Below are 27,303 nucleotides of genomic sequence, written 5' to 3' on the forward strand. Positions count from 1 at the left end.
AGGGTTCAGTGTTAATCAGTGAGACTCCCACAGGGTTCAGTGTTAATCAGTGAGACTCCCACAGAGTTCAGTGTTAATCAGCGAGATTCCCATAGGCTTCAGTGTTAATCAGTGAGACTCCCACAGGGTTCAGTGTTAATCGGTGAAACTCCCATAGGGTTCAGTGTTAATAAGTGATACTCCCACAGGGCTCAGTGTTAATCAGTGAGAGTCCCATAGGGTTCGGTGTTAATCAGTGAGACTCCCACAGTGTTCAGTGTTAATCAGTGAGACTCCCACAAGGCTCAGTGTTAATCAGTGAGACTCCCATAGGGTTCAGTGTTAATCAGTGAGACTCCCACAGGGTTCAGTGTTAATCAGTGAGACTCCCATAGGGTTCAGTGTTAATCAGTGAGACTCTCATAGGGTTCAGTGTTAATCAGTGAGACTCCCACAGGGTTCATGTGTTAATCAGTGAGACTCCCATAGGGTTCAGTGTTAATCAATGAGACTCTCATAGGGTTCAGTGTTAATCAGTGAGGCTCCCACAGCATTCTGTGTTAATCAGTGAGACTCCCATAGGGTTCAGTATTAATCAGTGAAACTCCCATAGGGTTCAGTGTTAATCAGTGAGACTCCCATAGGGTTCAGTGTTAATCAGTGAGACTCCCACAGGGTTCAGTGTTAATCAGTGAGACTCCCACAGGGTTCAGTGTTAATCAGCGAGATTCCCATAGGGTTCAGTGTTAATCAGTAAGACTCCCACAGGGTTCAGTGTTAATTGGTGAGACTCCCATAGGGTTCAGTGTTAATCAGTGAGACTCCCATAGGGTTCAGTGTTAATCAGTGAGACTCCCATAGGGTTCAGTGTTAATCAGTGAGACTCCCATAGGGTTCAGTGTTAATCATTGAGACTCCCATATGGTTCAGTGTTAATCAGTGAGACTACCACAGGGTTCAGTGTTAATCAGCGAGATTCCCATAGGGTTCAGTGTTAATCAGTGAGACTCCCACAGGGTTCAGTGTTAATTGGTGAGACTCCCATAGGGATCAGTGTTAATCAGTGAGACTCCCATAGGGTTCAGTGTTAATCAGTGAAACTCCCATAGGGTTCAGTGTTAATCAGTGAGACTCCCACAGGGTTCAGTGTTAATCAGTGAGACTCCCACAGGGTTTAGTGTTAATCAGTGAGACTCCCACAGGGATCAGTGTTAATCAGTGAGACTCCCACAGGGCTCCGTGTTAATCAGTGAGACTCCCATAGGGTTCGGTGTTAATCATTGAGACTCCCATAGGGTTCAGTGTTAATCAGTGAGACTCCCATAGGGTTCAGTGTTAATCAGTGAGACGCCCATAGGGTTCAGTGTTAATCAGTGAGACTCCCACAGGGTTCAGTGTTAATCAGTGAGACTCCCATAGGGTTCAGTGTTAATCAGTGGGGCTCCCACAGGGTTCGGTGTTAATCAGTGAGACTCCCACAGGGTTCAGTGTTAATCAGTGAGACTCCCATAGGGTTCATTGTTAATCAGTGAGACTCCCACAGGGTTCAGTGTTAATCAGTGAGACTCCCACAGGGTTCAGTGTTAATCAGTGAGACTCCCACAGGGTTCAGTGTTAATCAGTGAGACTCCCACAGAGTTCAGTGTTAATCAGCGAGATTCCCATAGGCTTCAGTGTTAATCAGTGAGACTCCCACAGGGTTCAGTGTTAATCGGTGAAACTCCCATAGGGTTCAGTGTTAATAAGTGATACTCCCACAGGGCTCAGTGTTAATCAGTGAGAGTCCCATAGGGTTCGGTGTTAATCAGTGAGACTCCCACAGTGTTCAGTGTTAATCAGTGAGACTCCCACAAGGCTCAGTGTTAATCAGTGAGACTCCCATAGGGTTCAGTGTTAATCAGTGAGACTCCCACAGGGTTCAGTGTTAATCAGTGAGACTCCCATAGGGTTCAGTGTTAATCAGTGAGACTCTCATAGGGTTCAGTGTTAATCAGTGAGACTCCCACAGGGTTCATGTGTTAATCAGTGAGACTCCCATAGGGTTCAGTGTTAATCAATGAGACTCTCATAGGGTTCAGTGTTAATCAGTGAGGCTCCCACAGCATTCTGTGTTAATCAGTGAGACTCCCATAGGGTTCAGTATTAATCAGTGAAACTCCCATAGGGTTCAGTGTTAATCAGTGAGACTCCCATAGGGTTCAGTGTTAATCAGTGAGACTCCCACAGGGTTCAGTGTTAATCAGTGAGACTCCCACAGGGTTCAGTGTTAATCAGCGAGATTCCCATAGGGTTCAGTGTTAATCAGTAAGACTCCCACAGGGTTCAGTGTTAATTGGTGAGACTCCCATAGGGTTCAGTGTTAATCAGTGAGACTCCCATAGGGTTCAGTGTTAATCAGTGAGACTCCCATAGGGTTCAGTGTTAATCAGTGAGACTCCCATAGGGTTCAGTGTTAATCATTGAGACTCCCATATGGTTCAGTGTTAATCAGTGAGACTACCACAGGGTTCAGTGTTAATCAGCGAGATTCCCATAGGGTTCAGTGTTAATCAGTGAGACTCCCACAGGGTTCAGTGTTAATTGGTGAGACTCCCATAGGGATCAGTGTTAATCAGTGAGACTCCCATAGGGTTCAGTGTTAATCAGTGAAACTCCCATAGGGTTCAGTGTTAATCAGTGAGACTCCCACAGGGTTCAGTGTTAATCAGTGAGACTCCCACAGGGTTTAGTGTTAATCAGTGAGACTCCCACAGGGATCAGTGTTAATCAGTGAGACTCCCACAGGGCTCCGTGTTAATCAGTGAGACTCCCATAGGGTTCGGTGTTAATCATTGAGACTCCCATAGGGTTCAGTGTTAATCAGTGAGACTCCCATAGGGTTCAGTGTTAATCAGTGAGACGCCCATAGGGTTCAGTGTTAATCAGTGAGACTCCCACAGGGTTCAGTGTTAATCAGTGAGACTCCCATAGGGTTCAGTGTTAATCAGTGGGGCTCCCACAGGGTTCGGTGTTAATCAGTGAGACTCCCACAGGGTTCAGTGTTAATCAGTGAGACTCCCATAGGGTTCATTGTTAATCAGTGAGACTCCCACAGGGTTCAGTGTTAATCAGCGAGATCCCCATAGGGTTCAGTGTTAATCAGTGAGACTCCCACAGGGTTCAGTGTTAATCGGTGAGACTCCCATAGGGTTCAGTGTTAATCAGTGAGACTCCCACAAGGCTCAGTGTTAATCAGTGAGACTCCCATAGGATTCAGTGTTAATCAGTGAGACTCCCACAGGGTTCAGTGTTAATCAGTGAGACTCCCATAGGGTTCAGTGTTAATCAGTGAGACTCTCATAGGGTTCAGTGTTAATCAGTGAGACTCCCACAGGGTTCATGTGTTAATCAGTGAGACTCCCATAGGGTTCAGTGTTAATCAGTGAGACTCCCACAGCATTCTGTGTTAATCAGTGAGACTCCCATAGGGTTCAGTATTAATCAGTGAAACTCCCATAGGGTTCAGTGTTAATCAGTGAGACTCCCATAGGGTTCAGTGTTAATCAGTGAGACTCCCACAGGGTTCAGTGTTAAACAGTGAGACTCCCATAGGGTTCAGTGTTAATCAGTGAGACTCCCATAGGGTTCGGTGTTAATCAGTGAGACTCCCACAGGGTTCAGTTTTAATCAGTGAGACTCCCACAGGGTTCAGTGTTAATCAGCGAGATTCCCATAGGGTTCAGTGTTAATCAGTAAGACTCCCACAGGGTTCAGTGTTAATTGGTGAGACTCCCATAGGGTTCAGTATTAATCAGTGAGACTCCCATAGGGTTCAGTGTTAATCAGTGAGACTCCCATAGGGTTCAGTGTTAATCAGTGAGACTCCCATAGGGTTCAGTGTTAATCAGTGAGACTCCCATAGGGTTCAGTGTTAATCAGTGATACTCCCACAGGGTTCAGTGTTAATCAGTGAGACTCCCATAGGGTTCGGTGTTAATCAGTCAGACTCCCACAGGGTTCAGTGTTAATCAGTGAGACTCCCACAGGGTTCAGTGTTAATCAGTGAGACTCGCACAGGGTTCAGTGTTAATCAGTGAGACTCCCATAGGGTTCAGTGTTAATCAGTGAGACTCCCACAGGGTTCAGTGTTAATCAGTGAGACTCCCATAGGGTTCAGTGTTAATCAGTGAGACTCCCACAGGGTTCTGTGTTAATCAGTGAGACTCCGATAGGGTTCAGTGTTAATCAGTGAGACTCCCATCGGGTTCAGTGTTAATCAGTTAGACTCCCATAGGGTTCAGTGTTAATCAGTGAGACTCACACAGGGTTCAGTGTTAATCAGTTAGACTCCCACAGGGTTCAGTGTTAATCAGTGAGACTCCCATAGGGTTCAGTGTTAATCAGTGAGACTCCCATAGGGTTCAGTGTTAATCAGTTAGACTCCCATAGGGTTCAGTGTTAATCAGTGAGACTCACACAGGGTTCTGTGTTAATAAGTGAGACTCACACAGGGTTCTGTGTTAATAAGTGAGACTCCCATAGGGTTCGGTGTTAATCAGTGAGACTCCCATAGGGTTCGGTGTTAATCAGTCAGACTCCCACAGGGTTCAGTGTTAATCAGTGAGACTCCCACAGGGTTCAGTGTTAATCAGTGAGACTCGCACAGGGTTCAGTGTTAATCAGTGAGACTCCCATAGGGTTCAGTGTTAATCAGTGAGACTCCCACAGGGTTCAGTGTTAATCAGTGAGACTCCCATAGGGTTCAGTGTTAATCAGTGAGACTCCCACAGGGTTCAGTGTTAATCAGCGAGATTCCCATAGGGTTCAGTGTTAATCAGTAAGACTCCCACAGGGTTCAGTGTTAATTGGTGAGACTCCCATAGGGTTCAGTGTTAATCAGTGAGACTCCCATAGGGTTCAGTGTTAATCAGTGAGACTCCCATAGGGTTCAGTGTTAATCAGTGAGACTCCCATAGGGTTCAGTGTTAATCATTGAGACTCCCATAGGGTTCAGTGTTAATCAGTGAGACTACCACAGGGTTCAGTGTTAATCAGCGAGATTCCCATAGGGTTCAGTGTTAATCAGTGAGACTCCCACAGGGTTCAGTGTTAATTGGTGAGACTCCCATAGGGATCAGTGTTAATCAGTGAGACTCCCATAGGGTTCAGTGTTAATCAGTGAAACTCCCATAGGGTTCAGTGTTAATCAGTGAGACTCCCACAGGGTTCAGTGTTAATCAGTGAGACTCCCACAGGGTTTAGTGTTAATCAGTGAGACTCCCACAGGGATCAGTGTTAATCAGTGAGACTCCCACAGGGCTCCGTGTTAATCAGTGAGACTCCCATAGGGTTCGGTGTTAATCATTGAGACTCCCATAGGGTTCAGTGTTAATCAGTGAGACTCCCATAGAGTTCAGTGTTAATCAGTGAGACTCCCATAGGGTTCGGTGTTAATCATTGAGACTCCCATAGGGTTCAGTGTTAATCAGTGAGACTCCCATAGAGTTCAGTGTTAATCAGTGAGACGCCCATAGGGTTCAGTGTTAATCAGTGAGACTCCCACAGGGTTCAGTGTTAATCAGTGAGACTCCCATAGGGTTCAGTGTTAATCAGTGGGGCTCCCACAGGGTTCGGTGTTAATCAGTGAGACTCCCACAGGGTTCAGTGTTAATCAGTGAGACTCCCATAGGGTTCATTGTTAATCAGTGAGACTCCCACAGGGTTCAGTGTTAATCAGCGAGATCCCCATAGGGTTCAGTGTTAATCAGTGAGACTCCCACAAGGCTCAGTGTTAATCAGTGAGACTCCCATAGGATTCAGTGTTAATCAGTGAGACTCCCACAGGGTTCAGTGTTAATCAGTGAGACTCCCATAGGGTTCAGTGTTAATCAGTGAGACTCTCATAGGGTTCAGTGTTAATCAGTGAGACTCCCACAGGGTTCATGTGTTAATCAGTGAGACTCCCATAGGGTTCAGTGTTAATCAATGAGACTCTCATAGGGTTCAGTGTTAATCAGTGAGACTCCCACAGCATTCTGTGTTAATCAGTGAGACTCCCATAGGGTTCAGTATTAATCAGTGAAACTCCCATAGGGTTCAGTGTTAATCAGTGAGACTCCCATAGGGTTCAGTGTTAATCAGTGAGACTCCCACAGGGTTCAGTGTTAAACAGTGAGACTCCCATAGGGTTCAGTGTTAATCAGTGAGACTCCCATAGGGTTCGGTGTTAATCAGTGAGACTCCCACAGGGTTCAGTGTTAATCAGTGAGACTCCCACAGGGTTCAGTGTTAATCAGCGAGATTCCCATAGGGTTCAGTGTTAATCAGTAAGACTCCCACAGGGTTCAGTGTTAATTGGTGAGACTCCCATAGGGTTCAGTATTAATCAGTGAGACTCCCATAGGGTTCAGTGTTAATCAGTGAGACTCCCATATGGTTCAGTGTTAATCAGTGAGACTCCCATAGGGTTCAGTGTTAATCAGTGAGACTCCCATAGGGTTCAGTGTTAATCAGTGATACTCCCACAGGGTTCAGTGTTAATCAGTGAGACTCCCATAGGGTTCGGTGTTAATCAGTCAGACTCGCACAGGGTTCAGTGTTAATCAGTGAGACTCCCATAGGGTTCGGTGTTAATCAGTGAGACTCCCATAGGGTTCGGTGTTAATCAGTCAGACTCCCACAGGGTTCAGTGTTAATCAGTGAGACTCCCACAGGGTTCAGTGTTAATCAGTGAGACTCGCACAGGGTTCAGTGTTAATCAGTGAGACTCCCATAGGGTTCAGTGTTAATCAGTGAGACTCCCACAGGGTTCAGTGTTAATCAGTGAGACTCCCATAGGGTTCAGTGTTAATCAGTGAAACTCCCATAGGGTTCAGTGTTAATCAGTGAGACTCCCACATGGTTTAGTGTTAATCAGTGAGACTCCCACAGGGTTTAGTGTTAATCAGTGAGACTCCCACAGGGATCAGTGTTAATCAGTGAGACTCCCACAGGGCTCCGTGTTAATCAGTGAGACTCCCATAGGGTTCGGTGTTAATCATTGAGACTCCCATAGGGTTCAGTGTTAATCAGTGAGACTCCCATAGGGTTCAGTGTTAATCAGTGAGACGCCCATAGGGTTCAGTGTTAATCAGTGAGACTCCCACAGGGTTCAGTGTTAATCAGTGAGACTCCCATAGGGTTCAGTGTTAATCAGTGGGGCTCCCACAGGGTTCGGTGTTAATCAGTGAGACTCCCACAGGGTTCAGTGTTAATCAGTGAGACTCCCATAGGGTTCATTGTTAATCAGTGAGACTCCCACAGGGTTCAGTGTTAATCAGCGAGATCCCCATAGGGTTCAGTGTTAATCAGTGAGACTCCCACAGGGTTCAGTGTTAATCGGTGAGACTCCCATAGGGTTCAGTGTTAATCAGTGAGACTCCCACAAGGCTCAGTGTTAATCAGTGAGACTCCCATAGGATTCAGTGTTAATCAGTGAGACTCCCACAGGGTTCAGTGTTAATCAGTGAGACTCCCATAGGGTTCAGTGTTAATCAGTGAGACTCTCATAGGGTTCAGTGTTAATCAGTGAGACTCCCACAGGGTTCATGTGTTAATCAGTGAGACTCCCATAGGGTTCAGTGTTAATCAATGAGACTCTCATAGGGTTCAGTGTTAATCAGTGACACTCCCACAGCATTCTGTGTTAATCAGTGAGACTCCCATAGGGTTCAGTATTAATCAGTGAAACTCCCATAGGGTTCAGTGTTAATCAGTGAGACTCCCATAGGGTTCAGTGTTAATCAGTGAGACTCCCACAGGGTTCAGTGTTAAACAGTGAGACTCCCATAGGGTTCAGTGTTAATCAGTGAGACTCCCATAGGGTTCGGTGTTAATCAGTGAGACTCCCACAGGGTTCAGTGTTAATCAGTGAGACTCCCACAGGGTTCAGTGTTAATCAGCGAGATTCCCATAGGGTTCAGTGTTAATCAGTAAGACTCCCACAGGGTTCAGTGTTAATTGGTGAGACTCCCATAGGGTTCAGTATTAATCAGTGAGACTCCCATAGGGTTCAGTGTTAATCAGTGAGACTCCCATAGGGTTCAGTGTTAATCAGTGAGACTCCCATAGGGTTCAGTGTTAATCAGTGAGACTCCCATAGGGTTCAGTGTTAATCAGTGATACTCCCACAGGGTTCAGTGTTAATCAGTGAGACTCCCATAGGGTTCGGTGTTAATCAGTCAGACTCCCACAGGGTTCAGTGTTAATCAGTGAGACTCCCACAGGGTTCAGTGTTAATCAGTGAGACTCGCACAGGGTTCAGTGTTAATCAGTGAGACTCCCACAGGGTTTAGTGTTAATCAGTGAGACTCCCACAGGGATCAGTGTTAATCAGTGAGACTCCCACAGGGCTCCGTGTTAATCAGTGAGACTCCCATAGGGTTCGGTGTTAATCATTGAGACTCCCATAGGGTTCAGTGTTAATCAGTGAGACTCCCATAGAGTTCAGTGTTAATCAGTGAGACTCCCATAGGGTTCGGTGTTAATCATTGAGACTCCCATAGGGTTCAGTGTTAATCAGTGAGACTCCCATAGAGTTCAGTGTTAATCAGTGAGACGCCCATAGGGTTCAGTGTTAATCAGTGAGACTCCCACAGGGTTCAGTGTTAATCAGTGAGACTCCCATAGGGTTCAGTGTTAATCAGTGGGGCTCCCACAGGGTTCGGTGTTAATCAGTGAGACTCCCACAGGGTTCAGTGTTAATCAGTGAGACTCCCATAGGGTTCATTGTTAATCAGTGAGACTCCCACAGGGTTCAGTGTTAATCAGCGAGATCCCCATAGGGTTCAGTGTTAATCAGTGAGACTCCCACAAGGCTCAGTGTTAATCAGTGAGACTCCCATAGGATTCAGTGTTAATCAGTGAGACTCCCACAGGGTTCAGTGTTAATCAGTGAGACTCCCATAGGGTTCAGTGTTAATCAGTGAGACTCTCATAGGGTTCAGTGTTAATCAGTGAGACTCCCACAGGGTTCATGTGTTAATCAGTGAGACTCCCATAGGGTTCAGTGTTAATCAATGAGACTCTCATAGGGTTCAGTGTTAATCAGTGAGACTCCCACAGCATTCTGTGTTAATCAGTGAGACTCCCATAGGGTTCAGTATTAATCAGTGAAACTCCCATAGGGTTCAGTGTTAATCAGTGAGACTCCCATAGGGTTCAGTGTTAATCAGTGAGACTCCCACAGGGTTCAGTGTTAAACAGTGAGACTCCCATAGGGTTCAGTGTTAATCAGTGAGACTCCCATAGGGTTCGGTGTTAATCAGTGAGACTCCCACAGGGTTCAGTGTTAATCAGTGAGACTCCCACAGGGTTCAGTGTTAATCAGCGAGATTCCCATAGGGTTCAGTGTTAATCAGTAAGACTCCCACAGGGTTCAGTGTTAATTGGTGAGACTCCCATAGGGTTCAGTATTAATCAGTGAGACTCCCATAGGGTTCAGTGTTAATCAGTGAGACTCCCATATGGTTCAGTGTTAATCAGTGAGACTCCCATAGGGTTCAGTGTTAATCAGTGAGACTCCCATAGGGTTCAGTGTTAATCAGTGATACTCCCACAGGGTTCAGTGTTAATCAGTGAGACTCCCATAGGGTTCGGTGTTAATCAGTCAGACTCGCACAGGGTTCAGTGTTAATCAGTGAGACTCCCATAGGGTTCGGTGTTAATCAGTGAGACTCCCATAGGGTTCGGTGTTAATCAGTCAGACTCCCACAGGGTTCAGTGTTAATCAGTGAGACTCCCACAGGGTTCAGTGTTAATCAGTGAGACTCGCACAGGGTTCAGTGTTAATCAGTGAGACTCCCATAGGGTTCAGTGTTAATCAGTGAGACTCCCACAGGGTTCAGTGTTAATCAGTGAGACTCCCATAGGGTTCAGTGTTAATCAGTGAAACTCCCATAGGGTTCAGTGTTAATCAGTGAGACTCCCACAGGGTTTAGTGTTAATCAGTGAGACTCCCACAGGGTTTAGTGTTAATCAGTGAGACTCCCACAGGGATCAGTGTTAATCAGTGAGACTCCCACAGGGCTCCGTGTTAATCAGTGAGACTCCCATAGGGTTCGGTGTTAATCATTGAGACTCCCATAGGGTTCAGTGTTAATCAGTGAGACTCCCATAGGGTTCAGTGTTAATCAGTGAGACGCCCATAGGGTTCAGTGTTAATCAGTGAGACTCCCACAGGGTTCAGTGTTAATCAGTGAGACTCCCATAGGGTTCAGTGTTAATCAGTGGGGCTCCCACAGGGTTCGGTGTTAATCAGTGAGACTCCCACAGGGTTCAGTGTTAATCAGTGAGACTCCCATAGGGTTCATTGTTAATCAGTGAGACTCCCACAGGGTTCAGTGTTAATCAGCGAGATCCCCATAGGGTTCAGTGTTAATCAGTGAGACTCCCACAGGGTTCAGTGTTAATCGGTGAGACTCCCATAGGGTTCAGTGTTAATCAGTGAGACTCCCACAAGGCTCAGTGTTAATCAGTGAGACTCCCATAGGATTCAGTGTTAATCAGTGAGACTCCCACAGGGTTCAGTGTTAATCAGTGAGACTCCCATAGGGTTCAGTGTTAATCAGTGAGACTCTCATAGGGTTCAGTGTTAATCAGTGAGACTCCCACAGGGTTCATGTGTTAATCAGTGAGACTCCCATAGGGTTCAGTGTTAATCAATGAGACTCTCATAGGGTTCAGTGTTAATCAGTGACACTCCCACAGCATTCTGTGTTAATCAGTGAGACTCCCATAGGGTTCAGTATTAATCAGTGAAACTCCCATAGGGTTCAGTGTTAATCAGTGAGACTCCCATAGGGTTCAGTGTTAATCAGTGAGACTCCCATAGGGTTCAGTGTTAATCAGTGAGACGCCCATAGGGTTCAGTGTTAATCAGTGAGACTCCCACAGGGTTCAGTGTTAATCAGTGAGACTCCCATAGGGTTCAGTGTTAATCAGTGGGGCTCCCACAGGGTTCGGTGTTAATCAGTGAGACTCCCACAGGGTTCAGTGTTAATCAGTGAGACTCCCATAGGGTTCATTGTTAATCAGTGAGACTCCCACAGGGTTCAGTGTTAATCAGCGAGATCCCCATAGGGTTCAGTGTTAATCAGTGAGACTCCCACAGGGTTCAGTGTTAATCGGTGAGACTCCCATAGGGTTCAGTGTTAATCAGTGAGACTCCCACAAGGCTCAGTGTTAATCAGTGAGACTCCCATAGGGTTCAGTGTTAATCAGTGAGACTCCCATAGGGTTCAGTGTTAATCGGTGAGACTCCCATAGGGTTCAGTGTTAATCAGTGAGACTCCCACAGGGTTCAGTGTTAATCAGTGAGACTCCCATAGGGTTCAGTGTTAATCAGTGAGACTCTCATAGGGTTCAGTGTTAATCAGTGAGACTCCCACAGGGTTCATGTGTTAATCAGTGAGACTCCCATAGGGTTCAGTGTTAATCAATGAGACTCTCATAGGGTTCAGTGTTAATCAGTGACACTCCCACAGCATTCTGTGTTAATCAGTGAGACTCCCATAGGGTTCAGTATTAATCAGTGAAACTCCCATAGGGTTCAGTGTTAATCAGTGAGACTCCCATAGGGTTCAGTGTTAATCAGTGAGACTCCCACAGGGTTCAGTGTTAAACAGTGAGACTCCCATAGGGTTCAGTGTTAATCAGTGAGACTCCCATAGGGTTCGGTGTTAATCAGTGAGACTCCCACAGGGTTCAGTGTTAATCAGTGAGACTCCCACAGGGTTCAGTGTTAATCAGCGAGATTCCCATAGGGTTCAGTGTTAATCAGTAAGACTCCCACAGGGTTCAGTGTTAATTGGTGAGACTCCCATAGGGTTCAGTATTAATCAGTGAGACTCCCATAGGGTTCAGTGTTAATCAGTGAGACTCCCATAGGGTTCAGTGTTAATCAGTGAGACTCCCATAGGGTTCAGTGTTAATCAGTGAGACTCCCATAGGGTTCAGTGTTAATCAGTGATACTCCCACAGGGTTCAGTGTTAATCAGTGAGACTCCCATAGGGTTCGGTGTTAATCAGTCAGACTCCCACAGGGTTCAGTGTTAATCAGTGAGACTCCCACAGGGTTCAGTGTTAATCAGTGAGACTCGCACAGGGTTCAGTGTTAATCAGTGAGACTCCCATAGGGTTCAGTGTTAATCAGTGAGACTCCCACAGGGTTCAGTGTTAATCAGTGAGACTCCCATAGGGTTCAGTGTTAATCAGTGAGACTCCCACAGGGTTCTGTGTTAATCAGTGAGACTCCGATAGGGTTCAGTGTTAATCAGTGAGACTCCCATCGGGTTCAGTGTTAATCAGTTAGACTCCCATAGGGTTCAGTGTTAATCAGTGAGACTCACACAGGGTTCAGTGTTAATCAGTTAGAATCCCACAGGGTTCAGTGTTAATCAGTGAGACTCCCATAGGGTTCAGTGTTAATCAGTGAGACTCCCATAGGGTTCAGTGTTAATCAGTTAGACTCCCATAGGGTTCAGTGTTAATCAGTGAGACTCACACAGGGTTCTGTGTTAATAAGTGAGACTCACACAGGGTTCTGTGTTAATAAGTGAGACTCCCACAGGGTTCAGTGTTAATCAGCGAGATTCCCTTAGGGTTCAGTGTTAATCAGTGAGACTCTCATAGGGTTCAGTGTTAATCAGTGAGACTCCCACAGGGTTCATGTGTTAATCAGTGAGACTCCCATAGGGTTCAGTGTTAATCAATGAGACTCTCATAGGGTTCAGTGTTAATCAGTGACACTCCCACAGCATTCTGTGTTAATCAGTGAGACTCCCATAGGGTTCAGTATTAATCAGTGAAACTCCCATAGGGTTCAGTGTTAATCAGTGAGACTCCCATAGGGTTCAGTGTTAATCAGTGAGACTCCCACAGGGTTCAGTGTTAAACAGTGAGACTCCCATAGGGTTCAGTGTTAATCAGTGAGACTCCCATAGGGTTCGGTGTTAATCAGTGAGACTCCCACAGGGTTCAGTGTTAATCAGTGAGACTCCCACAGGGTTCAGTGTTAATCAGCGAGATTCCCATAGGGTTCAGTGTTAATCAGTAAGACTCCCACAGGGTTCAGTGTTAATTGGTGAGACTCCCATAGGGTTCAGTATTAATCAGTGAGACTCCCATAGGGTTCAGTGTTAATCAGTGAGACTCCCATAGGGTTCAGTGTTAATCAGTGAGACTCCCATAGGGTTCAGTGTTAATCAGTGAGACTCCCATAGGGTTCAGTGTTAATCAGTGATACTCCCACAGGGTTCAGTGTTAATCAGTGAGACTCCCATAGGGTTCGGTGTTAATCAGTCAGACTCCCACAGGGTTCAGTGTTAATCAGTGAGACTCCCACAGGGTTCAGTGTTAATCAGTGAGACTCGCACAGGGTTCAGTGTTAATCAGTGAGACTCCCATAGGGTTCAGTGTTAATCAGTGAGACTCCCACAGGGTTCAGTGTTAATCAGTGAGACTCCCATAGGGTTCAGTGTTAATCAGTGAGACTCCCACAGGGTTCTGTGTTAATCAGTGAGACTCCGATAGGGTTCAGTGTTAATCAGTGAGACTCCCATCGGGTTCAGTGTTAATCAGTTAGACTCCCATAGGGTTCAGTGTTAATCAGTGAGACTCACACAGGGTTCAGTGTTAATCAGTTAGAATCCCACAGGGTTCAGTGTTAATCAGTGAGACTCCCATAGGGTTCAGTGTTAATCAGTGAGACTCCCATAGGGTTCAGTGTTAATCAGTTAGACTCCCATAGGGTTCAGTGTTAATCAGTGAGACTCACACAGGGTTCTGTGTTAATAAGTGAGACTCACACAGGGTTCTGTGTTAATAAGTGAGACTCCCACAGGGTTCAGTGTTAATCAGCGAGATTCCCATAGGGTTCAGTGTTAATCAGTGAGACTCCCACAGGGTTCAGTGTTAATTGGTGAGACTCCCATAGGGTTCAGTGTTAATCAGTGAGACTCCCATAGGGTTCAGTGTTAATCAGTGAGACTCCCTTAGGGTTCAGTGTTAATCAGTGAGACTCCCACAGGGTTCAGTGTTAATCAGTGAGACTCCCACAGGGTTCAGTGTTAATCAGTGAGACTCCCACAGGGATCAGTGTTAATCAGTGAGACTCCCACAGGGCTCAGTGTTAATCAGTGAGACTCCCATAGGGTTCGGTGTTAATCAGTGAGACTCTCATAGGGTTCAGTGTTAATCAGTGAGACGCCCATAGGGTTCAGTGTTTATCAGTGAGACTCCCATAGGGTTCAGTGTTAATCAGTGAGACTCCCATGGGGTTCAGTGTTAATCAGTGAGACTCCCACAGGGTTCAGTGTTAATCAGTGGGGCTCCCACAGGGTTCGGTGTTAATCAGTGAGACTCCCACAGGGTTCAGTGTTAATCAGTGAGACTCCCATAGGGTTCATTGTTAATCAGTGAGACTCCCACAGGGTTCAGTGTTAATCAGCGAGATTCCCATAGGGTTCAGTGTTAATCAGTGAGACTCCCACCGGGTTCAGTGTTAATCGGTGAGACTCCCATAGGGTTCAGTGTTAATCAGTGAGACTCTCATAGGGTTCAGTGTTAATCAGTGAGACCCCCATAGGGTTCAGTGTTAATCAGTGAGACTCCCACAGGGTTCAGTGTTAATCAGTGAGACTCCCACAGAATTCAGTGTTAATCAGCGAGATTCCCATAGGCTTCAGTGTTAATCAGTGAGACTACCACAGGGTTCAGTGTTAATCGGTGAAACTCCCATAGGGTTCAGTGTTAATCAGTGATACTCCCACAGGGCTCAGTGTTAATCAGTGAGAGTCCCATAGGGTTCGGTGTTAATCAGTGAGACTCCCACAGGGTTCAGTGTTAATCAGTGAGACTCCCACAGTGTTCAGTGTTAATCAGTGAGACTCCCACAAGGCTCAGTGTTAATCAGTGAGACTCCCATAGGGTTCAGTGTTAATCAGTGAGACTCCCACAGGGTTCAGTGTTAATCAGTGAGAGTCCCATAGGGTTCGGTGTTAATCAGTGAGACTCCCACAGGGTTCAGTGTTAATCAGTGAGACTCCCACAGGGATCAGTGTTAATCAGTGAGACTCCCACAGGGCTCAGTGTTAATCAGTGAGACTCCCATAGGGTTCGGTGTTAATCAGTGAGAATCCCATAGGGTTCAGTGTTAATCAGTGAGACTCCCATAGGGTTCAGTGTTAATCAGTGAGACGCCCATAGGGTTCAGTGTTTATCAGTTAGACTCCCACAGCATTGTGTTAATCATTGAGACTCCCATAGGGTTCAGTATTAATCAGTGAAACTCCCATAGGGTTCAGTGTTAATCAGTGAGACTCCCATAGGGTTCAGTGTTAATCAGTGAGACTCCCACAGGGTTCAGTGTTAAACAGTGAGACTCCCATAGGGTTCAGTGTTAATCAGTGAGCCTCCCATAGGGTTCGGTGTTAATCAGTGAGACTCCCACAGGGTTCAGTGTTAATCAGTGAGACTCCCACAGGGTTTAGTGTTAATCAGCGAGATTCCCATAGGGTTAAGTGTTAATCAATGAGACTCCCATAGGGTTCGGTGTTAATCAGTGAGACTCCCATAGGGTTCAGTGTTAATCAGTGAGACTCCCATAGGGTTCAGTGTTAATCAGTGAGACGCCCATAGGGTTCAGTGTTTATCAGTGAGACTCCCATAGGGTTCAGTGTTTATCAGTGAGACTCCCATAGTGTTCAGTGTAAATCACTGAGACTCCCATAGGGTTCAGTGTTAATCAGTCAGTCTCCCACAGGGTTCAGTGTTAATCAGTGAGGCTCCCTCAGGGTTCAGTATTAAACAGTGAGACTCCCACAGGGTTCAGTGTTAATCGGTGAGACTCCCACTGGGTTCAGTGTTAATCAGTGAGACTCCCACAGTGTTCAGGGTTAATCAGTGAGACTCCCACAAGGCTCAGTGTTAATCAGTGAGACTCCCATAGGGTTCAGTGTTAATCAGTGAGACTCCCACAGGGTTCAGTGTTAATTGGTGAGACTCCCATAGGGTTCAGTGTTAATCAGTGAGACTCCCACAGGGTTCAGTGTTAATCAGTGAGACTCCCATAGGGTTCAGTGTTAATCAGTGAGACTCCCACAGGGTTCAGTGTTAATCAGTGAGACTCCCACAGGGTTCAGTGTTAATCAGTGAGACTCCCACAGGGATCAGTGTTAATCAGTGAGACTCCCACAGGGCTCAGTGTTAATCAGTGAGACTCCCATAGGGTTCGGTGTTAATCAGTGAGACTCCCATAGGGTTCAGTGTTAATCAGTGAGACTCCCATAGGGTTCAGTGTTAATCAGTGAGACGCCCATAGGGTTCAGTGTTTATCAGTGAGACTCCCATAGGGTTCAGTGTTTATCAGTGAGACTCCCATAGTGTTCAGTGTAAATCACTGAGACTCCCATAGGGTTCAGTGTTAATCAGTCAGTCTCCCACAGGGTTCAGTGTTAATCAGTGAGGCTCCCTCAGGGTTCAGTATTAAACAGTGAGACTCCCACAGGGTTCAGTGTTAATCGGTGAGACTCCCACTGGGTTCAGTGTTAATCAGTGAGACTCCCACAGTGTTCAGGGTTAATCAGTGAGACTCCCACAAGGCTCAGTGTTAATCAGTGAGACTCCCATAGGGTTCAGTGTTAATCAGTGAGACTCCCACAGGGTTCAGTGTTAATCGGTGAGACTCCCACTGGGTTCAGTGTTAATCAGTGAGACTCCCACAGTGTTCAGGGTTAATCAGTGAGACTCCCACAAGGCTCAGTGTTAATCAGTGAGACTCCCATAGGGTTCAGTGTTAATCAGTGAGACTCCCACAGGGTTCAGTGTTAATCAGTGCGACACCCATAGGGTTCAGTGTTAATCAGTGAGACTCCAATAGGGTTCAGTGTTAATCAGTGAGACTCCCATAGGGTTCAGTGTTAATCAGTGAGACTCCCACAGGGTTCATGTGTTAATCAGTGGGGCTCCCATAGGGTTCAGTGTTAATCAATGAGACTCCCATAGGGTTCAGTGTTAATCAGTGAGACTCCCATAGGGTTCAGTGTTAATCAGTGGGGCTCCCACAGGGTTCGGTGTTAATCAGTGAGACTCCCACAGGGTTCAGTGTTAATCAGTGAGACTCCCATAGGGTTCATTGTTAATCAGTGAGACTCCCACAGGGTTCAGTGTTAATCAGCGAGATTCCCATAGGGTTCAGTGTTAATCAGTGAGACTCCCACAGGGTTCAGTGTTAATCGGTGAGACTCCCATAGGGTTCAGTGTTAATCAGTGAGACTCCCATAGGGTTCAGTGTTAATAAGTGAGACTCCCATAGGGTTCAGTGTTAATCAGTGAGACTCCCACAGGGTTCAGTGTTAATCAGTGAGACTCCCACAGAGTTCAGTGTTAATCAGCGAGATTCCCATAGGCTTCAGTGTTAATCAGTGAGACTCCCACAGGGTTCAGTGTTAATCGGTGAAACTCCCATAGGGTTCAGTGTTAATCAGTGATACTCCCACAGGGCTCAGTGTTAATCAGTGAGACTCCCACAGTGTTCAGTGTTAATCAGTGAGACTCCCACAAGGCTCAGTGTTAATCAGTGAGACTCCCACAGGGTTCAGTGTTAATCAGCGAGATTCCCATAGGGTTCAGTGTTAATCAGTAAGACTCCCACAGGGTTCAGTGTTAATTGGTGAGACTCCCATAGGGTTCAGTATTAATCAGTGAGACTCCCATAGGGTTCAGTGTTAATCAGTGAGACTCCCATATGGTTCAGTGTTAATCAGTGAGACTCCCATAGGGTTCAGTGTTAATCAGTGAGACTCCCATAGGGTTCAGTGTTAATCAGTGATACTCCACAGGGTTCAGTGTTAATCAGTGAGACTCCCATAGGGTTCGGTGTTAATCAGTCAGACTCGCACAGGGTTCAGTGTTAATCAGTGAGACTCCCATAGGGTTCGGTGTTAATCAGTGAGACTCCCATAGGGTTCGGTGTTAATCAGTCAGACTCCCACAGGGTTCAGTGTTAATCAGTGAGACTCCCACAGGGTTCAGTGTTAATCAGTGAGACTCGCACAGGGTTCAGTGTTAATCAGTGAGACTCCCATAGGGTTCAGTGTTAATCAGTGAGACTCCCACAGGGTTCAGTGTTAATCAGTGAGACTCCCATAGGGTTCAGTGTTAATCAGTGAAACTCCCATAGGGTTCAGTGTTAATCAGTGAGACTCCCACAGGGTTTAGTGTTAATCAGTGAGACTCCCACAGGGTTTAGTGTTAATCAGTGAGACTCCCACAGGGATCAGTGTTAATCAGTGAGACTCCCACAGGGCTCCGTGTTAATCAGTGAGACTCCCATAGGGTTCGGTGTTAATCATTGAGACTCCCATAGGGTTCAGTGTTAATCAGTGAGACTCCCATAGGGTTCAGTGTTAATCAGTGAGACGCCCATAGGGTTCAGTGTTAATCAGTGAGACTCCCACAGGGTTCAGTGTTAATCAGTGAGACTCCCATAGGGTTCAGTGTTAATCAGTGGGGCTCCCACAGGGTTCGGTGTTAATCAGTGAGACTCCCACAGGGTTCAGTGTTAATCAGTGAGACTCCCATAGGGTTCATTGTTAATCAGTGAGACTCCCACAGGGTTCAGTGTTAATCGGTGAGACTCCCATAGGGTTCAGTGTTAATCAGTGAGACTCCCACAAGGCTCAGTGTTAATCAGTGAGACTCCCATAGGATTCAGTGTTAATCAGTGAGACTCCCACAGGGTTCAGTGTTAATCAGTGAGACTCCCATAGGGTTCAGTGTTAATCAGTGAGACTCTCATAGGGTTCAGTGTTAATCAGTGAGACTCCCACAGGGTTCATGTGTTAATCAGTGAGACTCCCATAGGGTTCAGTGTTAATCAATGAGACTCTCATAGGGTTCAGTGTTAATCAGTGACACTCCCACAGCATTCTGTGTTAATCAGTGAGACTCCCATAGGGTTCAGTATTAATCAGTGAAACTCCCATAGGGTTCAGTGTTAATCAGTGAGACTCCCATAGGGTTCAGTGTTAATCAGTGAGACTCCCACAGGGTTCAGTGTTAAACAGTGAGACTCCCATAGGGTTCAGTGTTAATCAGTGAGACTCCCATAGGGTTCGGTGTTAATCAGTGAGACTCCCACAGGGTTCAGTGTTAATCAGTGAGACTCCCACAGGGTTCAGTGTTAATCAGCGAGATTCCCATAGGGTTCAGTGTTAATCAGTAAGACTCCCACAGGGTTCAGTGTTAATTGGTGAGACTCCCATAGGGTTCAGTATTAATCAGTGAGACTCCCATAGGGTTCAGTGTTAATCAGTGAGACTCCCATAGGGTTCAGTGTTAATCAGTGAGACTCCCATAGGGTTCAGTGTTAATCAGTGAGACTCCCATAGGGTTCAGTGTTAATCAGTGATACTCCCACAGGGTTCAGTGTTAATCAGTGAGACTCCCATAGGGTTCGGTGTTAATCAGTCAGACTCCCACAGGGTTCAGTGTTAATCAGTGAGACTCCCACAGGGTTCAGTGTTAATCAGTGAGACTCGCACAGGGTTCAGTGTTAATCAGTGAGACTCCCATAGGGTTCAGTGTTAATCAGTGAGACTCCCACAGGGTTCAGTGTTAATCAGTGAGACTCCCATAGGGTTCAGTGTTAATCAGTGAGACTCCCACAGGGTTCTGTGTTAATCAGTGAGACTCCGATAGGGTTCAGTGTTAATCAGTGAGACTCCCATCGGGTTCAGTGTTAATCAGTTAGACTCCCATAGGGTTCAGTGTTAATCAGTGAGACTCACACAGGGTTCAGTGTTAATCAGTTAGAATCCCACAGGGTTCAGTGTTAATCAGTGAGACTCCCATAGGGTTCAGTGTTAATCAGTGAGACTCCCATAGGGTTCAGTGTTAATCAGTTAGACTCCCATAGGGTTCAGTGTTAATCAGTGAGACTCACACAGGGTTCTGTGTTAATAAGTGAGACTCACACAGGGTTCTGTGTTAATAAGTGAGACTCCCACAGGGTTCAGTGTTAATCAGCGAGATTCCCATAGGGTTCAGTGTTAATCAGTGAGACTCCCACAGGGTTCAGTGTTAATTGGTGAGACTCCCATAGGGTTCAGTGTTAATCAGTGAGACTCCCATAGGGTTCAGTGTTAATCAGTGAGACTCCCTTAGGGTTCAGTGTTAATCAGTGAGACTCCCACAGGGTTCAGTGTTAATCAGTGAGACTCCCACAGGGTTCAGTGTTAATCAGTGAGACTCCCACAGGGATCAGTGTTAATCAGTGAGACTCCCACAGGGCTCAGTGTTAATCAGTGAGACTCCCATAGGGTTCGGTGTTAATCAGTGAGACTCTCATAGGGTTCAGTGTTAATCAGTGAGACGCCCATAGGGTTCAGTGTTTATCAGTGAGACTCCCATAGGGTTCAGTGTTAATCAGTGAGACTCCCATGGGGTTCAGTGTTAATCAGTGAGACTCCCACAGGGTTCAGTGTTAATCAGTGGGGCTCCCACAGGGTTCGGTGTTAATCAGTGAGACTCCCACAGGGTTCAGTGTTAATCAGTGAGACTCCCATAGGGTTCATTGTTAATCAGTGAGACTCCCACAGGGTTCAGTGTTAATCAGCGAGATTCCCATAGGGTTCAGTGTTAATCAGTGAGACTCCCACCGGGTTCAGTGTTAATCGGTGAGACTCCCATAGGGTTCAGTGTTAATCAGTGAGACTCTCATAGGGTTCAGTGTTAATCAGTGAGACCCCCATAGGGTTCAGTGTTAATCAGTGAGACTCCCACAGGGTTCAGTGTTAATCAGTGAGACTCCCACAGAATTCAGTGTTAATCAGCGAGATTCCCATAGGCTTCAGTGTTAATCAGTGAGACTACCACAGGGTTCAGTGTTAATCGGTGAAACTCCCATAGGGTTCAGTGTTAATCAGTGATACTCCCACAGGGCTCAGTGTTAATCAGTGAGAGTCCCATAGGGTTCGGTGTTAATCAGTGAGACTCCCACAGGGTTCAGTGTTAATCAGTGAGACTCCCACAGTGTTCAGTGTTAATCAGTGAGACTCCCACAAGGCTCAGTGTTAATCAGTGAGACTCCCATAGGGTTCAGTGTTAATCAGTGAGACTCCCACAGGGTTCAGTGTTAATCAGTGAGAGTCCCATAGGGTTCGGTGTTAATCAGTGAGACTCCCACAGGGTTCAGTGTTAATCAGTGAGACTCCCACAGGGATCAGTGTTAATCAGTGAGACTCCCACAGGGCTCAGTGTTAATCAGTGAGACTCCCATAGGGTTCGGTGTTAATCAGTGAGAATCCCATAGGGTTCAGTGTTAATCAGTGAGACTCCCATAGGGTTCAGTGTTAATCAGTGAGACGCCCATAGGGTTCAGTGTTTATCAGTTAGACTCCCACAGCATTGTGTTAATCATTGAGACTCCCATAGGGTTCAGTATTAATCAGTGAAACTCCCATAGGGTTCAGTGTTAATCAGTGAGACTCCCATAGGGTTCAGTGTTAATCAGTGAGACTCCCACAGGGTTCAGTGTTAAACAGTGAGACTCCCATAGGGTTCAGTGTTAATCAGTGAGCCTCCCATAGGGTTCGGTGTTAATCAGTGAGACTCCCACAGGGTTCAGTGTTAATCAGTGAGACTCCCACAGGGTTTAGTGTTAATCAGCGAGATTCCCATAGGGTTAAGTGTTAATCAATGAGACTCCCATAGGGTTCGGTGTTAATCAGTGAGACTCCCATAGGGTTCAGTGTTAATCAGTGAGACTCCCATAGGGTTCAGTGTTAATCAGTGAGACGCCCATAGGGTTCAGTGTTTATCAGTGAGACTCCCATAGGGTTCAGTGTTTATCAGTGAGACTCCCATAGTGTTCAGTGTAAATCACTGAGACTCCCATAGGGTTCAGTGTTAATCAGTCAGTCTCCCACAGGGTTCAGTGTTAATCAGTGAGGCTCCCTCAGGGTTCAGTATTAAACAGTGAGACTCCCACAGGGTTCAGTGTTAATCGGTGAGACTCCCACTGGGTTCAGTGTTAATCAGTGAGACTCCCACAGTGTTCAGGGTTAATCAGTGAGACTCCCACAAGGCTCAGTGTTAATCAGTGAGACTCCCATAGGGTTCAGTGTTAATCAGTGAGACTCCCACAGGGTTCAGTGTTAATTGGTGAGACTCCCATAGGGTTCAGTGTTAATCAGTGAGACTCCCACAGGGTTCAGTGTTAATCAGTGAGACTCCCATAGGGTTCAGTGTTAATCAGTGAGACTCCCACAGGGTTCAGTGTTAATCAGTGAGACTCCCACAGGGTTCAGTGTTAATCAGTGAGACTCCCACAGGGATCAGTGTTAATCAGTGAGACTCCCACAGGGCTCAGTGTTAATCAGTGAGACTCCCATAGGGTTCGGTGTTAATCAGTGAGACTCCCATAGGGTTCAGTGTTAATCAGTGAGACTCCCATAGGGTTCAGTGTTAATCAGTGAGACGCCCATAGGGTTCAGTGTTTATCAGTGAGACTCCCATAGGGTTCAGTGTTTATCAGTGAGACTCCCATAGTGTTCAGTGTAAATCACTGAGACTCCCATAGGGTTCAGTGTTAATCAGTCAGTCTCCCACAGGGTTCAGTGTTAATCAGTGAGGCTCCCTCAGGGTTCAGTATTAAACAGTGAGACTCCCACAGGGTTCAGTGTTAATCGGTGAGACTCCCACTGGGTTCAGTGTTAATCAGTGAGACTCCCACAGTGTTCAGGGTTAATCAGTGAGACTCCCACAAGGCTCAGTGTTAATCAGTGAGACTCCCATAGGGTTCAGTGTTAATCAGTGAGACTCCCACAGGGTTCAGTGTTAATCGGTGAGACTCCCACTGGGTTCAGTGTTAATCAGTGAGACTCCCACAGTGTTCAGGGTTAATCAGTGAGACTCCCACAAGGCTCAGTGTTAATCAGTGAGACTCCCATAGGGTTCAGTGTTAATCAGTGAGACTCCCACAGGGTTCAGTGTTAATCAGTGCGACACCCATAGGGTTCAGTGTTAATCAGTGAGACTCCAATAGGGTTCAGTGTTAATCAGTGAGACTCCCATAGGGTTCAGTGTTAATCAGTGAGACTCCCACAGGGTTCATGTGTTAATCAGTGGGGCTCCCATAGGGTTCAGTGTTAATCAATGAGACTCCCATAGGGTTCAGTGTTAATCAGTGAGACTCCCATAGGGTTCAGTGTTAATCAGTGGGGCTCCCACAGGGTTCGGTGTTAATCAGTGAGACTCCCACAGGGTTCAGTGTTAATCAGTGAGACTCCCATAGGGTTCATTGTTAATCAGTGAGACTCCCACAGGGTTCAGTGTTAATCAGCGAGATTCCCATAGGGTTCAGTGTTAATCAGTGAGACTCCCACAGGGTTCAGTGTTAATCGGTGAGACTCCCATAGGGTTCAGTGTTAATCAGTGAGACTCCCATAGGGTTCAGTGTTAATAAGTGAGACTCCCATAGGGTTCAGTGTTAATCAGTGAGACTCCCACAGGGTTCAGTGTTAATCAGTGAGACTCCCACAGAGTTCAGTGTTAATCAGCGAGATTCCCATAGGCTTCAGTGTTAATCAGTGAGACTCCCACAGGGTTCAGTGTTAATCGGTGAAACTCCCATAGGGTTCAGTGTTAATCAGTGATACTCCCACAGGGCTCAGTGTTAATCAGTGAGACTCCCACAGTGTTCAGTGTTAATCAGTGAGACTCCCACAAGGCTCAGTGTTAATCAGTGTTAATCAGTGAGACTCCCACAAGGTTCAGTGTTAATCAGTGAGACTCCCATAGGGTTCAGTGTTAATCAGTGAGACTCTCATAGGGTTCAGTGTTAATCAGTGAGACTCCCATAGGGTTCGGTGTTAATCAGTGAGACTCCCATAGGGTTCAGTGTTAATCAGTGAGACCTCCATAGGGTTCAGTGTTAATCAGTGAGACTCCCACAGGGTTCAGTGTTAATCTGTGAGACTCCCACAGGGTTCAGTGTTAATCAGTGAGACTCCCACAGGGTTCGGTGTTAATCAGTGAGACTCCCACAGGGTTCAGTGTTAATCAGTGAGACTCTCATAGGGTTCAGTGTTAATCAGTGAGAATCCCACAGGGTTCAGTGTTAATCAGCGATATTCCCATAGGGTTCAGTGTTAATCAGTGAGACTCCCACAGGGTTCAGTGTTAATCGGTGAGAATCCCATAGGGTTCAGTGTTAATCAGTGAGACTCCCATAGGGTTCAGTGTTAATCAGTGAGACCTCCATAGGGTTCATTGTTAATCAGTGAGACTCCCACAGGGTTCAATGTTAATCTGTGAGACTCCCACAGGGTTCAGTGTTAATCAGTGAGACTCCCACAGGGTTCAGTGTTAATCAGTGAGACTCCCACAGGGCTCAGTCTTAATCAGTGAGACTCCCATAGGGTTCGGTGTTAATCAGTGAGACTCCCATAGGGTTCAGTGTTAATCAGTGAGTCTCCCATAGGGTGTTAATCAGTGAGACTCCCATAGGGTTCAGTGTTAATCAGTGAGACTCCCATAGGGTTCAGTGTTAATCAGTGAGACTCCCATAGGGTTCAGTGTTAATCAGTGAGACCCCCATAGGGTTCAGTGTTAATCAGTGAGACTCCCACAGGGTTCAGTGTTAATCAGTGAGACTCCCACAGAATTCAGTGTTAATCAGCGAGATTCCCATAGGCTTCAGTGTTAATCAGTGAGACTACCACAGGGTTCAGTGTTAATCGGTGAAACTCCCATAGGGTTCAGTGTTAATCAGTGATACTCCCACAGGGCTCAGTGTTAATCAGTGAGAGTCCCATAGGGTTCGGTGTTAATCAGTGAGACTCCCACAGGGTTCAGTGTTAATCAGTGAGACTCCCACAGTGTTCAGTGTTAATCAGTGAGACTCCCACAAGGCTCAGTGTTAATCAGTGAGACTCCCATAGGGTTCAGTGTTAATCAGTGAGACTCCCACAGGGTTCAGTGTTAATCAGTGAGAGTCCCATAGGGTTCGGTGTTAATCAGTGAGACTCCCACAGGGTTCAGTGTTAATCAGTGAGACTCCCACAGGGATCAGTGTTAATCAGTGAGACTCCCACAGGGCTCAGTGTTAATCAGTGAGACTCCCATAGGGTTCGGTGTTAATCAGTGAGAATCCCATAGGGTTCAGTGTTAATCAGTGAGACTCCCATAGGGTTCAGTGTTAATCAGTGAGACGCCCATAGGGTTCAGTGTTTATCAGTTAGACTCCCACAGCATTGTGTTAATCATTGAGACTCCCATAGGGTTCAGTATTAATCAGTGAAACTCCCATAGGGTTCAGTGTTAATCAGTGAGACTCCCATAGGGTTCAGTGTTAATCAGTGAGACTCCCACAGGGTTCAGTGTTAAACAGTGAGACTCCCATAGGGTTCAGTGTTAATCAGTGAGCCTCCCATAGGGTTCGGTGTTAATCAGTGAGACTCCCACAGGGTTCAGTGTTAATCAGTGAGACTCCCACAGGGTTTAGTGTTAATCAGCGAGATTCCCATAGGGTTAAGTGTTAATCAGTGAGACTCCCACAGGGTTCAGTGTTAATTGGTGGGACTCCCATATGGTTCAGTGTTAATCAGTGAGACTCCCATAGGGTTCAGTGTTAATCATTGAGACTCCCATAGGGTTCAGTGTTAATCAGCGAGATTCCCATAGGGTTCAGTGTTAATCAGTGAGACTCCCACAGGGTTCAGTGTTAATCAGTGAGACTCCCATAGGGTTCAGTGTTAATCAGTGAGACTCCCACAGGGTTCAGTGTTAAACAGTGAGACTCCCATAGGGTTCAGTGTTAATCAGTGAGACTCCCATAGGGTTCGGTGGCAATCAGTGAGACTCCCACAGGGTTCAGTGTTAATCAGTGAGACTACCACAGGGTTCAGTGTTAATCAGCGAGATTCCCATAGGGTTCAGTGTTAATCAGTGAGACTCCCACAGGTTTCAGTGTTAATTGGTGAGACTCCCATAGGGTTCAGTGTTAATCAGTGAGACTCCCATAGGGTTCAGTGTTAATCAGTGAGACTCCCATAGGGTTCAGTGTTAATCAGTGAGACTCCCACAGGGTTCAGTGTTAATCAGTGAGACTCCCACAGGGTTCAGTGTTAATCAGTGAGACTCCCACAGGGATCAGTGTTAATCAGTGAGACTCCCACAGGGCTCAGTGTTAATCAGTGAGACTCCCATAGGGTTCGGTGTTAATCAGTGAGACTCCCATAGGGTTCAGTGTTAATCAGTGAGACTCCCATAGGGTTCAGTGTTAATCAGTGAGACGCCCATAGGGTTCAGTGTTTATCAGTGAGACTCCCATAGGGTTCAGTGTTTATCAGTGAGACTCCCATAGTGTTCAGTTTAAATCACTGAGACTCCCATAGGGTTCAGTGTTAATCAGTCAGTCTCCCACAGGGTTCAGTGTTAATCAGTGAGGCTCCCTCAGGGTTCAGTATTAAACAGTGAGACTCCCACAGGGTTCAGTGTTAATCGGTGAGACTCCCACTGGGTTCAGTGTTAATCAGTGAGACTCCCACAGTGTTCAGGGTTAATCAGTGAGACTCCCACAAGGCTCAGTGTTAATCAGTGAGACTCCCATAGGGTTCAGTGTTAATCAGTGAGACTCCCACAGGGTTCAGTGTTAATCAGTGCGACACCCATAGGGTTCAGTGTTAATCAGTGAGACTCCAATAGGGTTCAGTGTTAATCAGTGAGACTCCCATAGGGTTCAGTGTTAATCAGTGAGACTCCCACAGGGTTCATGTGTTAATCAGTGGGGCTCCCATAGGGTTCAGTGTTAATCAATGAGACTCCCATAGGGTTCAGTGTTAATCAGTGAGACTCCCATAGGGTTCAGTGTTAATCAGTGGGGCTCCCACAGGGTTCGGTGTTAATCAGTGAGACTCCCACAGGGTTCAGTGTTAATCAGTGAGACTCCCATAGGGTTCATTGTTAATCAGTGAGACTCCCACAGGGTTCAGTGTTAATCAGCGAGATTCCCATAGGGTTCAGTGTTAATCAGTGAGACTCCCACAGGGTTCAGTGTTAATCGGTGAGACTCCCATAGGGTTCAGTGTTAATCAGTGAGACTCCCATAGGGTTCAGTGTTAATAAGTGAGACTCCCATAGGGTTCAGTGTTAATCAGTGAGACTCCCACAGGGTTCAGTGTTAATCAGTGAGACTCCCACAGAGTTCAGTGTTAATCAGCGAGATTCCCATAGGCTTCAGTGTTAATCAGTGAGACTCCCACAGGGTTCAGTGTTAATCGGTGAAACTCCCATAGGGTTCAGTGT

The sequence above is a fragment of the Petromyzon marinus genome, chromosome 49 (genome assembly GCF_048934315.1).
Source record: "Petromyzon marinus isolate PM22_M1 ecotype Great Lakes invasive population chromosome 49, UKy_Petmar_22M1.pri1.0, whole genome shotgun sequence".
Taxonomy (NCBI): Eukaryota; Metazoa; Chordata; class Hyperoartia; order Petromyzontiformes; family Petromyzontidae; genus Petromyzon; species Petromyzon marinus.